This window comes from Rhinolophus sinicus, chromosome 18 (genome assembly GCF_057876585.1).
Source record: "Rhinolophus sinicus isolate RSI-liver-muscle chromosome 18, RSI-T2T, whole genome shotgun sequence".
NCBI lineage: Eukaryota > Metazoa > Chordata > Mammalia > Chiroptera > Rhinolophidae > Rhinolophus > Rhinolophus sinicus.
In genome coordinates this window covers 23,060,562-23,073,746 of record NC_142518.1, presented here as the reverse complement: position 1 = coordinate 23,073,746, position 13,185 = coordinate 23,060,562, and the positions used below count along the sequence as shown (strand labels likewise).

The 13,185-nt window shown below is 37.9% G+C and overlaps 1 protein-coding gene and 1 non-coding gene across 9 annotated transcripts in view; one reads left to right on the top strand and one right to left on the bottom strand.

Moving 5' to 3' along the window:
• DMD (dystrophin) overlaps window positions 1–13,185 on the top strand; it is a 2,122,179-nt gene that overhangs the window by 1,717,939 nt on the left and 391,055 nt on the right. The gene's annotated exons all lie outside the window — the stretch shown is intronic.
• Window positions 7,858–7,964, bottom strand: LOC141569831 (U6 spliceosomal RNA). Its single transcript, XR_012493610.1, has one exon. It is a non-coding gene; the product is annotated as a U6 spliceosomal RNA (small nuclear RNA).

Sequence of the window (13,185 nt, the reverse complement as noted above, 5' to 3'; positions counted from 1 at the left end):
TTCCGCTTCGCCCTCATTTGCCCATGGGAGATGTCAGTAATCAATCAGTACTGTATCAGAATTCTTACAGACAATGATCCATGCAGCAAACACCCACTAACATAGTTAGCACATGGAGGAAACCTCTTTGTCATCCCTAGGCTACGTGACCTTTAAGATACTCTCCAGCTTTAAAAGTCTAATAGTTCTATTAAATGGATTAAAATTCAAGAGTACAATAATAATCATCCCTCACCATCAAGATGCAGTCGGAAAAAAAAAATTGAAGAGAATCAATAACCCTCCTCTTAATTCTACTCAGAATCACCATAAAGAGTTGTTCAGAGGCTCCTAGTTAGCTCAGTTGGTTAGAGTGCAGTGCTCTTAACAACAAGGTTGCCGGTTCAATCCCCACATGGGCTACTGTGAGCTGTGTCCTCCACAGCTAGATTGAAACAACTACTTGACTTGGAGCTAATGGGTCCTGGAAAGACACACTTAAAATAAATAAAAGTTTAAAAAAGTATATCATTAAAAAAAGTTTTGTTGAGGTTGTAAAGCATACAACTCACTGTGTCAATGGTGCATCTTTGGTTTGTTCAGTGCACAACCTGCACAGCTGTTCATAGCCCTCTGCTTCCACAAATTCATTTCTAAATAGCTGTACCTCAGCTCTTTGACTTCTAATTTGTTGAATTTTATATATTATTTCTAGAAGATTTATGATACATGAAAAATATCACCATATGGGAAAATTTTACTATCCCATGCTTTTCATTACAATAGGATTTTATTAAAAAAATTTTCTTGATTTAAACAGAAACATATGTATCAAGAACTCACAGGACATTAAGCCCTTGCATATAAAATAATAACAACAATAAAATTTAAACCGCCAATGATTAGAAGAGCGTATGGAGGAATAGTCCTCTTGATGCCAGCATACATTTATTTATATTTATTTCATGAATATTTATGCATGTTCCACACATTATGCTAGATGCTGGAGATGCATCAATAAATAAACAAGACAGGCTTGATCTCTGTCTTCTTTGATCTGTAACAGTCTAATGGGGAAGTGAAGAAAATTAAACAAGTATCTAGTATATGATAAGAGCAGTGCTACGACAGTGATGTGAGAGTACATAAAGATAACCAGACCCTGGGATGAGGAAGGCTTCTCCAGGAAATTTTCACCTTGACTGAGACCTGAGCAGAAGCAGGGTTAGCCAGGTCAAGTTAGGGATTTGGAAGAGAAGTGTTGCTGGCAGAGGGAATAGTATGTGTAAAGGCTTGGACATGAGAAATTGCATGGAAATTCAAGGAACCAAAGGAAGCTTAGTAAACTGGAGACAAGGAGACAGCTTCAGAACACTATTGAAGTTATGAAGGTGAGTGATGAGGAGGAGGATGTAGGCCAAGATATGGGAATGGAGCTGCAGAGCATTAGAAAGTATACATATCTGATTCTACCTTTTTTTCAAAGGCAAAAAGGTAGAATCAATGCTATTATGATGGTTATAACAGGTGACTTGAAAGTTAAATTAGGTTATGATAGGTGACTTGAAGGGGAGAATTAAGTCAGATATCCAATTTGGACAATCAGGTAGATGGTGGTACCATTTATGCAAACCTTTTACACCAGAGATGGAATGTGTTTGAAGGAGCTAGAGGGTGGTGAAACAGGAGGGGTAATACCGAGTCCAGTCTTGCATGTGTTGAGTTTGAGTTGCCCATGGAATGTACAAATGGTTATGTACAGGTAGCTGGGTTTGTGAGCTGTACCTACGGAAAAAGTTCTAAGCTAGAGATATTTAATTGTATGTTGTCGGTATATAGGTAATGAAACCCTTTCAAGGACTTGAAATGGTTTAGGGAAAAGTTTGTAGATAGAGAAGAGGAGGGGACTAGGAGTGAACCCAGAAAAACACCAACGTTTCAGGAATAAGCAGAGAAGCATAAACTTGCAGTGGAGAAAGGGAAATTAATAATTCAATGTGTAGGAGACAAACCAGGTGTGTACAGTGTAACAGAATCCAAGGGAAGAGAAGCTTTCAAGAAAAAGTAGCATTCAGAGTTGTCAAGTGCTATGAAAGAGACATAACAGATAAGACCAAAGTATATTCCATTGATTTAGCAACAGGGAGGGTACTGCTAACCTTGATGTGAGCAATTTCAGTGTTGATTTTGGAGAATCCACGAATTACACAGTGCTAAATACGGAACCAAAATCGCAGTGGGTTGAGACATGCTTGGAAACTGAGAACATCAAGGAGCAAGAAGAAAACAATTCTTTCAAGATGTGTGGCTGTGATGTGGAAAAGAGAAAGACCATAGTAACAGGAGATGGATATAGAGCCATATGAAGAGCATGGTCTTAAGACGAGAGGGACTTGAGAGTATTGAAATGCTAGTGGGAAGGAGAGAAGAGAGGAGAGGTTGGGGATGCAGAAGAAATGAGGGCTAATCAATAGTCTCAGATAGGAATGAAGGCTTATCTTCTATTGCAACTACAGGGGAGGAGGTGAAAGATAGGCATACTTGCTGGTAGTTTTGTAAGTTTCGTGAAAGGTCAAGGTAGAGTCCTTCTATTGGATTTATTTTTCTCATTGAAGTGGAAGCTGCAGCTATACGTAGACTGATAGGGATGGTGTTAGAGTCCGAAATTCAAGGAGAGTGGCAATTTGAAATAGTGGCTCTGGGATTCTAGAAAAAGTGTTGACTACAGAATCAGTGAGCAGTGGTAATTCTTTTTGTTGACAGTTTTAAGTCCATTTCATTGCTCTAAGTTTATGAAAACTGTTTCAGAATCTTCCTTGCACTTCTTATTTTCCCCTCTTTTCCTTCTTTTTTCTCACCTGTCCAATTTAAACCTTCCCTATTTTTTTAATTAAATGTACACCAACTGCCATGAAATCAGCTGCTAAAAGATACTGCAAGACAAATTTTGATTTTTGGTTTGTTGGCTTGTTTGTTGTTATTAATCCTAGGCCACAAAGCTACCTTGCATACAGTGAGGGGTTTATAGTAGAGAAGTTATCTCATCCATTTGAGGCCATGTGGCTCGTCCAAACAGATAATACAGGCCAAAAAAAAGTCTACCTTGAGATTTTAAGTCCTGAGATAGACTTTCAACCTAATCAAGAGAACCTAATAATTACTCAACCTCCTTTTCAGTGGTCTCATTTTCTGTACAAACAGTTTTACCCTTTCTGTCAAAAGGCTAGTTCATGATGTCCTGGAATCTCCACTGTGTTAGAGCTGTCCAACTTTCATAGTGTTCTGTGTTCAGAGTGCCTGATTTAAGCCATGATATCATTCTTCTAAAAGAGAAAACTTTAGCCCAGGTGGGGACCATGTCGGTCATGTTCATCCCTGGTGCTTGACACAGTACCAGACACCTGGTGCCTGCTCAGTTATTTGTAGTGGATGGATGGATGGATGGATGGATAGATAGACACAGCATATGATAACCCTACCATCATACTAGGGGAAGTGAAGAGAACTGCTGTGAGTTGGAAAACTGGAGAGAAAATGTAGTTAAAACAATCATACAGAAAACTGGACTGCTATGAAGAGAAACCAGTGCGCCATTATCTAGTTACATACTGAGGTTACCTACCATCCATTACGTGCATGCCAAGGTTACCGACGCCTTGACTGATTATTCACCCTCTTTGATGTTCTACAGTTACTTGGCTTTTTTCATAACTGATCGATTCATTAATTTATCCTATCATTTCTATAACTCTATATCGAAGACAAAAGCAACTGCATACCGACTAGCAGCCTGGAAGCTGGAGATACAGCAATAAGCAAGGCAGATATGGTTCCTGCCCCCAGGAGCAACCAGACTAGTGGGAGATTTCCATTCCAGTGGCTTCTTTCTGCTTTTCATCAAAAGGAAAAGGCCGATGTGTATAATTTGCCATTTCTCTTTGAAATTCTATGATTAAGGATTTGAGATTTAAACCAGTTCTTAATCCATGACTTCAGACCTAAAATCCTGAATTTTATTGTTCATGTTCTTTGTTGTTGTTTTCTTTTATTTTCTTTCTTATGTCCCTGTTTTCCTTCGATAGGATTAGAAATGTCATGGATGAAACTTTTGATTGGCCTAGGAGCCCCACAAAGCCATTTTTATAAACATAAACTTGGTATTAAATGTCAGGTAGGTATGAAATACATACAGAATAAATTACTTCTCCCTAAAGGAGAATTTAAAGTAAATTTCAAGAAAGTGGATTCTTTCCAGCTTGCATTGCTGGCAAATGCAGAAACTTTGGTCTTCAGTTGCTGAGAGGAATATGGCAGTTGATACACAATAGATATTGTAGCAACATTCACTTACATTCCCTTCTTAAAAAAAAAATCTTTCAAGCAGCTATTCTAGGACCATTCTCTTGACAGTGTCCTAGTTCTTATCTCTGTTACACACAGGCTCACAAAACGTTTTCTTTGAAGGGCATTTTGTTATTGGCCCTCTTTTTATTTTCCTTCCCATAGTACACAAAACGGAAGGTGTTTACTCCCCACGATGAGAAGGCACCTGGGAGCACAGACAGCAGTGTGAACCTCTGGCTTTTCTCTGCTTGTCATTTTCTGAATATAAGAAACAGGTGCAGTGATCAGTTTATGGCCCTCCGTGGACCCCAGGCAGGAAGGAGACGTCATGCCACAGACCTTTCGTTACTTGGAGAGAATGAATAGGAAGAAAGCCTTCCTCAGTTGATAATGAGGAAACATAAGGACTCAGTCAGGACTTTTTTTTCCCATTTGATTGATTGCTATAGGTTTATTCATCCTGATTTGCTCGGGACAATCCAAGTGTATGCCTGTTGTTCTCATGTAAGTATTAATAGCACCTCTATATACTTTGAAAAGTGTGGGTATTTGGACTGTAAGCTATAGGGTCATCCTAATTACATAGATTGAAGAGTAGAAAACCTTGACCACTAGAGAAGGTCATTGTTTGCCACTTCTACAAGGTCGGACAATTAAGTTCGCGAACTCATCCTAGAAAAAGTGCTATATACCTCACTGCTGAGTATCACTATGGTCACCTTTGAAGTACTCCCCTTGGGAAGCTATGTACTGACACCAGTGCCTAGTCCACTCTTTAAAGCAATTTTGGAACTCTTTTTCTGGCATGGCCATCAGAGCTGTCATTGTATTAAACTTGATGTCCTCAATGTCATCAAAATGTCTTCCTTTCAATATTTCCTTTATCTTCGGGTAAAGAAAGAAGTCATTGAGGGCCAGGTCAAGTGAGTAGGGAGGGTGTTCCAATACACTTATTTGTTTACTGGCTAAAAACTCCCTCACTGACAGTGCCGTGTGAGCTGGTGCATTGTTGTGATGCAAGAGCCATGAATTGTTGGCGAAAAGTTTAGGTCATCTAACTTTTTCACGTAGCCTTTTCAGCATTTCCAAATAGTAACCTTGGTTGGTTAACTGTTTGTCCAGTTGGTACAAATTCATAATGAATAATCCCTCTGATATCAAAAAAAGGTTAACAACATCATTGCAACAAGTTCATGAACTTAAATTGTCAGACCTTGTATATCTCCTGATATTAGAACTTGGTGCTTTTAGGAAATTAAATTGTGCGTGAGATAGGAGCAGAGTAGGTGAATGCAGCTAAATGATTTTTTAAAACCAGCTTAGTTTACTGAGTGCCTGGTATGTGCTCAGCACTGTGCCAGGTACTGACAGCAGAGAGGTAAGCTCTGTTCTCCAGAGTTCACCTGCAAGTTCACGTGCAAGCCAGGCCTGAAAGCACACTGTCTTTCCTTAGTAGTCTTTCACCCCTCCCCATGACTTTATATATAAATCAAGTTTATGATATTCCACTTCTGGGCTTTTGGCGGGGGAGGAGGAGAGCTTGAATGGCAGTGTATCATGTTTTAATTAATAGGACATCATGTTACAAAACTGTTGAATCAGATCTTTTCCCTAGGCATCAAATGTATTGTCAGTGAAAATTTGACATCTAGATATGAGGAACAAAAGAGATAAGGAAAATAATAGTGAGATTTTTGTAAGGGATGACAACATAATGTTTGGGTATTTTAATGTGTTGCCACAACCTTAAGTATCTTGTAAAGTATTTTCTTTAGAAAGAAAACAAGACGTCAGTTCAGAGGTACCATGTTTCCCCAAAAATAAGGCCTAGCTGGACAATCAGCTCTAATGCATCTTTTGGGGCAAAAATTAATATAAGACCCTGTCTTATTTTACTATAATATAAGACCAGGTCTTATATAATATAATATGATAATATAATATAATATAATATAATATAATATAATATAATATAATATAACATAATAATATACCAGGTTTTATATTAATTTTTGCTCCAAAAGACGCATTAGAGCTGATTGTCTGGCTAGGTCTTATTTTGTAGGAAACACAGTCAAACCCCTTTGCCTTCGTGACTTCCTACTCTCCTTTGCTGGGACATCTCATGGCTGTGACTAAGAGTCATGTTGAGAAAACCATAGAGTTGTATTGTTTGTAGATTTTTCAATGGCTAAAGGAAAATAGGTCAGTGCTAGGAACAAAAAGAGAAGCTGACCCTGAGGGTCGATATAGCAGTCAGACTTCAGTGCAGAAAAGAGAAATTATTCTAGGTATGATAATCAGAGAATATTTAAAACAGTGGCGTGAATGCATACTAAATCTTGGGAAAGGCTGGAGTTGCAGATTTTAGACTTAGCTTCCAGGATTGACTTCTAAAGCCAGATAGAACTGATCCACTAGGCAACTACCGTCTCTGAGGTACCATTGAAGCAAAGAACTTAAGAATATACTCTAGCTGTGAACTAGGAATCAGGAAACGGATATCTATATTTGTACCTGCTGGTAGCATCTGCTTTTTTGCAACCAGGAAGCTGGAGAATTGATTTTGGAACTATGATATGGGAATTCTCATACTTCTATGTCTAAACTTGCCAACAGAAACAGCCAAAAGGAGCAGGGAGATGACCCATATCTCACTTCCACCTTCCACATCTCTCACAAGTATAGCTACTTGATACAGGGTTACCATTATTTAGCCAAAAAATAATGCATGCAACATACTTATACTAAAAAAAATCCATTGTTTATCTGAAATTCAGATTTAACTGGGTACCCCCTATTTTATCTGGCAACCCTAACTTATTAAAATCTAATCATATCTGGAACCCTAGATGCATAGAAGTCTGGCAAATGCAGTTTTTAATTTCTAATCCATAGTATTAACCAAGTAGATTTCCTACCAAGAATGGCTGAAGCCTTTCTGCCCCAGACACTTTTTTTTATTAGTTTCAGGTGTACAAAACAATATAATAGCTATACATTTCACCCCTCACAAAGTGATATCCCCCTCCCCCAATCTACTACCCCTCTGACGTCGTATACAGCTGTTACAATTCCATTGACTCTATTCCCTATGCTGTACTCCACATCCTGTGACTCTCTCTCTCTCTCTCTCTCTCTCTCTCTCTCTCTCTCTCTCTATATATATATATATATATATATATATATATATATATATATATATATATAAAATTATAGTTGACATTTAGTATTATTCAGCTTCAGGTGGACACTGCAGTGGTCAGGCATCTACACCATCCATGAAGTGGTCTCCCTAATAAGACAAGTGTCCATTGTATACCCTACAAAAGCTTTACAACATTGTTGATTATATTCCCCAAACTGTTTTTCATATCCCTGTGGCAATCTTGTGGTCACCAATTTATGCTGTCTCATCCCCTCACCTTCTCCCTCATCCCCACCCACCTCCCATCTAGCAACCCTCAGTTTTTTCTCTATATCTCTGAGACTCTTTCTGATTAGTTTGCTCATTTATTCTATTCTTCAGATTCAAAAAATATGGAACGCGTCATGAATTTGCATGTCATCCTCGCGCAGGGACCATGCTGATCTTTTCTGTATCGTTCCAAGTTTAGTATATGTGCTGCCGAAGTGAGCACTGCCCCAGACATTTTTGCTACCATCTGAATATTTTCACTCTGCGTTCTTACACTCTCTGAAATCCTATCAGTCTGTGATTCATTTGGTTTAACTCAGTTTCCTCTTTTCAAAATGTAAAAATCTCGGAGAAGGTGCAAGTGGTCAGACTCCGTGCTGGGAATATGGTTTTCAACAGGTCTGAAAGAAGGATTATGAGCATGTGAGATAGCATAGGGATAGGAAAGACTGGACACCAGGAGGGAGAATGAGATAGGCAGATACCCGTTCAGATCTCCTTAGCTTTCTTTGCATTGGGCAGATTCAGGATTTAAGGAGGAAATATTTCCTTTTCATACTTCTTCTCCCTTTTGTATCCCCAAAGATGCACACTTCCCAAATCAATAATCCAAATCAGAATGGCATACGTAGCTCGTCCTTGTTAGAGGTCAGATAGCTGTATATATGCTGGCCAAGACATATATAGCTATTGTTTCAGTGGAAATTTGACTTTTGGGTTCTAAACCATTGACTTGCAAATGACTTGGTTACAGAACTCTTTCGAAGTTAGGGACTGCTTGTACTTATTTCATGAGTAAAGATGTCAAAAGGAAGAATGCTGGATTTGCACCATGCTAATTCACTATTTAGTGAGCAGAAATGTCAGCCTAGGACATGAAAAGAAATACTGCCTCTCAGAGAAGTCAAGGCTGATGAAAAACAAGCATGCAAGCAGAATGCTGCTCTTCAGAAACACAGAAACGCTTTTTTTGTTCCACATGTTCCCCGGGATTTTCTCTTCTGCATTTAAAACAGTTGGGTAGTTCAAGTTTCAAGGCTACTGATTGGAAGCAGGAAATCAGTAGTAATTGGAAGCAGTGGGATGTTGGGAGAAGTAATAGAGGTAGCTGCTCTCCAAATTATCCTGTGGGACTTTCCATGGCAGTGAAATCAAGCAGTGGAAGCTCAGCTGAGTACAACCAAACAGTCCTACAGACAATCCTGCTGTCTCTTCAACCCTTTAATCTCTGGTAGTGAGTGGGAATTCTTTGGCAGAAAACTTGATCCAAGGGTTGATGTGAGTTACTTGGCTAAAAGAAGTTATTGTTATAGTGAAATCAAACTTTCCATGAATTGTTTGCTATTAAAGCCAACTGAAAGTAGCATTGCACCTTTGATAAGGGAGGTGAGTTTTGTAGATTGATTTGTGAGCTGTTTTATGGAATAAAGGAGATTTATAAATTACTTTTATTTCAGAGATACAGTAGATCCATTTGCTCTTCAATGGTGTATGTCATCTTTCAGGGTGCCTCCCTTGTGCCTATAAAAATAACATTGTACTCAAAAGCACAGTACCTATTTGATGACACATTCTCATCATTAGTCAATTAAAAACGCTCCAATTATTTTTACTAATTATATGCAATTTCATTTCATGCATGTATGATATTTTTAAACACACAAGTTATTTGGTAATTCCCAAAATCACAAGGATGAATTTGATTCCATAGACAAAGTGTTATACCAAAAGAAATATTTCATTTAGACAAAGATAAGAGCACAGAAAAAAAATCAGTTGAACATTCAATCCTCTATATGACTCAGACATTATATGGCATTTTTTTCTGTGAATATCATCATGATATGTTTAAAAGAGAAGATAATGAGAGGTGAGAGGTGAGAATATATACACAGTGGGGTAAAGACAGTCTATTCAAGAAATGGTGTTAGGAAAATGGACAGATACAAGCAAAAAATGAAACTGGGCCACCTTCTTACTCCATATACAAGAATAAACTCAAAATGGATTAAAGACTTACATGTAAGACCCAAAACCATAAAACTCCTAGAAGCAAACATAGGCAATAAACCCTCTGATATTGTTCTTAGCAATATTTTTTCTGATGTATCTCCTTGGGCAAGGGAAATAAAAGCAAAAATAAACACATGGGACTATATCAAATTGAAAACTTCTTACACAGCAAAGGAAACCATCAACAAAACAAAAAGACAACCTACTGAATAAGAGAAGATACTTGCCAATGATACACCCAATAAGGGGTTAGTATCCAAAATATATAAAGAATTCATGCAACTCAACACCAAAAAATAAAAAAGAATCCAATTTTAAAATGGGCAGAGGACCTGAATAGACATTTCTCCAAAGAGGACATACACATGACCAATAGACATATGAGAAGATGCTCAACGTCACTAATGATCAGAAAAATGCAAATTAAAACCACAATGAGCTATCACCTCACACCTGTCAGAAAGCCCATCATCAATAAATCAACAAACAACAAGTGTTGGTGATGATGCTGAGAAAAGGGAAGCCTCTTGCTCTGTTGGTGGGGCTGCAAATTGGTGCAGCTGGTATGGAAAACAGTATGGAGATTCTCAAAAAATTGAAAATCGAACTACCTTATGACCCAGCAATTCCACTTCTAGGTATTTATCCAAAGAAATATAAAACACTAACTTGAAAAGATATATTTACCCTTATGTTTACTGCAGCACTATTTACAACAGCCAAGATATGGAAGCAACCAAAATGCCCATCAATAGATGATTGGATGAAGAATAAATGGTACACATAAACAATGGAGTATTACTGGGCCATAAAAAAGATATCTTACCATTTGTGACAACATGGGTAGACCCAGAGGGTATTATGCTAAGTGAAATAAATCAGACAGAGAAAGACAAATATCATATGATCTCACTTGTATGTGGAATTTAAAGAACAAAATAAACAAAACAAACAAACAAAAAACTGACTCCTAGATATACAGGACAAACACATGGTTGTCTGGTGGGAGGGAGGTTGGGGGTCTGGTGAAGAGATTAAGAAGTACAAATCGATGGTTACAAAATAGTCACAGGGATGTAAAGTACAAGATAGAGAATATAGTCAATTATATTGTAATGACTATGTACAGTGCTATGTGGGTACTAGACTAATCAGGGAGATCACTTCTTAAATTATACAAATGTCTAACCACTATGCTGTACACCTAAAAGAAATATAAAATAATGTTGAATGTCAACTGTAATTGAAAAATAAAAAATAATAAAGAAGATCATGAATATATGGTGTTTAAAAGGCCTAAATTTCCTCCTAAGTGCTTCAGAACCTGTTATTTAACTATGATCTTACATATAAAATGTGGTCTTTTGAAGAATTTGATTTGTCCTGCGTGTTAAAACAAAAAACAAAAACATGATTTCCTTATCATATTATAGGATTATCTATCAATAAGTAAACCAGCAGCCCAGTGAAAAATCATTTCACATCATTTGGTAAATACCATGATTGAGGATACTTATGGTAGAGAATCTAGGTAAGCAAGCTATTTGGGGGCTTGGGAAATTTCAAAACTTAAAATCTTTTATTGATTTTCTAGCAAAGAATAGTGTAAGTTCTTTTTGAGGTTTCAAACTGGACAACCCCAGGAATATTTTCTTGCTTTCTCAGGCACCAGGCAGCTTTCTAGGATCAAGCATTCATCCATTCATGGATCTATAACCTGTAGTTTCTGCTTTTATAGCGACTGCACTTAAATCCATGAGACTAGACCCCAGGATTTACTGAGATCCATTTCTCGGGGCAAGCAGTTTCTTTCAGCTTTTCCCTGTCAGTTTGTCAGTGTTTGCCTCTGTATGCAAGGAATCACTTGCAAGCTCTGAAGTCTAAGATACAGAGTGAATGGAGAAGGGTGCAAAAAAAAAATCTCACTTCTATTCGTGGACTTTTGTCTCCAAGAGAGAGGCGGTTTTGTCTTTTTTTATTTTTTTCCTGATCAAGCCATTAGCATGAAACAAGGACATGTCATCTCACCAGAGGGAAATTGGGGTCATGCCATAGGCTAGCTGAATGAGCGCTCTGTGGCATGAGGATGTATGGCCACTGCACAACAACGCCTTCACCACATCAAATCTGCCCTTTAATTACATTTTAAATCTCACTTAAAGAGATTTTATCATTATGGAAATTGCTCTGTAAATGTACCCATGATGAGACCCAATGAAAGTTTGCTGAGAAGAATTGAGGACAGAGGAGATGAATCGGCAGCTAAAACGTTATCGTCAGACAAGAGTTTTCCTGGCTTTAGGCAAAACGGCACGTGCAATAACAATATCTCCATTGACTCAGAGGTGTATTTGGCCCAGATTATTATAGGATGCTTTTCCTGTAGGACTCTTTCTTCTTCGATAAGCTGAAGGAAGAGTTCTGCTCTCCAACTCAGCAGGCCTTTGTTCCCCTACCTCAGAGCCATCACTTGAATTCATAGTTGCCAAAATAATAATCAAACATTTGCCTCGTGTTCCTGACTCCATGCGTGCAGGCAGAGCAGGCCTAAGGTTCCTTATGTGAAAGATGGCTTTCTTTCTTTTTTTAATTAAAGTTTATTGAGGTGACAATGCTTAGTAAAGTTACATAGGTTTCAAGTGTGCGATTCTGTAATACATCCTTTGTATATCATGTGGTGTGTTCACCACCCCGAGTCAGTGGCTTTCTTTTCATGAAAAGAGCACACCTCTGTTTTCTTTTCAGGGTCATTTAAAAATATCTATGCTACTGGGTTATGGAAGGCTCACAAGGAGGATTCTTAGGTAAAGGGTGAAGCAAAATTGTTCTTTTCTCTGCAACAGGGATTGTCTCGTATCTTCATGTACCACAATTGAAGTTTTCTTTTAAGCCCATTCTTAATTTCCTTTCTTTGACCTTAAATCTTTCACTACATTAAGTGATTTCAAGGTGTTTTTTTTCAAAATGTGTCAAAAATGCACACAAAAACAAAAAGTTGATATTTTGACTCTTTGTGCATTTAATAACAATTTGAGGTGCTTTATATATAAATGACATTCTTTTTATGTATAAAATGTCCTCTTGTTACTCATTCTTGAAAAACAGAAAAATATAGACAAATGTACATCTGCTTTCCTAAACTTCCTTTCTGGATGTTTCCATCCACAGTCAGCAGATGGAAATATTCATTCAGATATATCCAACCGTCATGGCAAAAGGGTTAAACTGTTTCAGCAGCCTACCAGCTGGCGATCCTAAAGCCATAGGTACACTTTCCCCAAGGCACACACTTTTGTGTCCTTCCACAGGTCCCTGGCTAAATGCACTTTTCTTCCATGTCACCCACCCACTTCTCTCTTGTTTTTTATTTCCCAAGCCTATGGCAGGTCAAAGGAAAGGCCCAGGTTACTTGAATGTGATTAGAGTGAGTC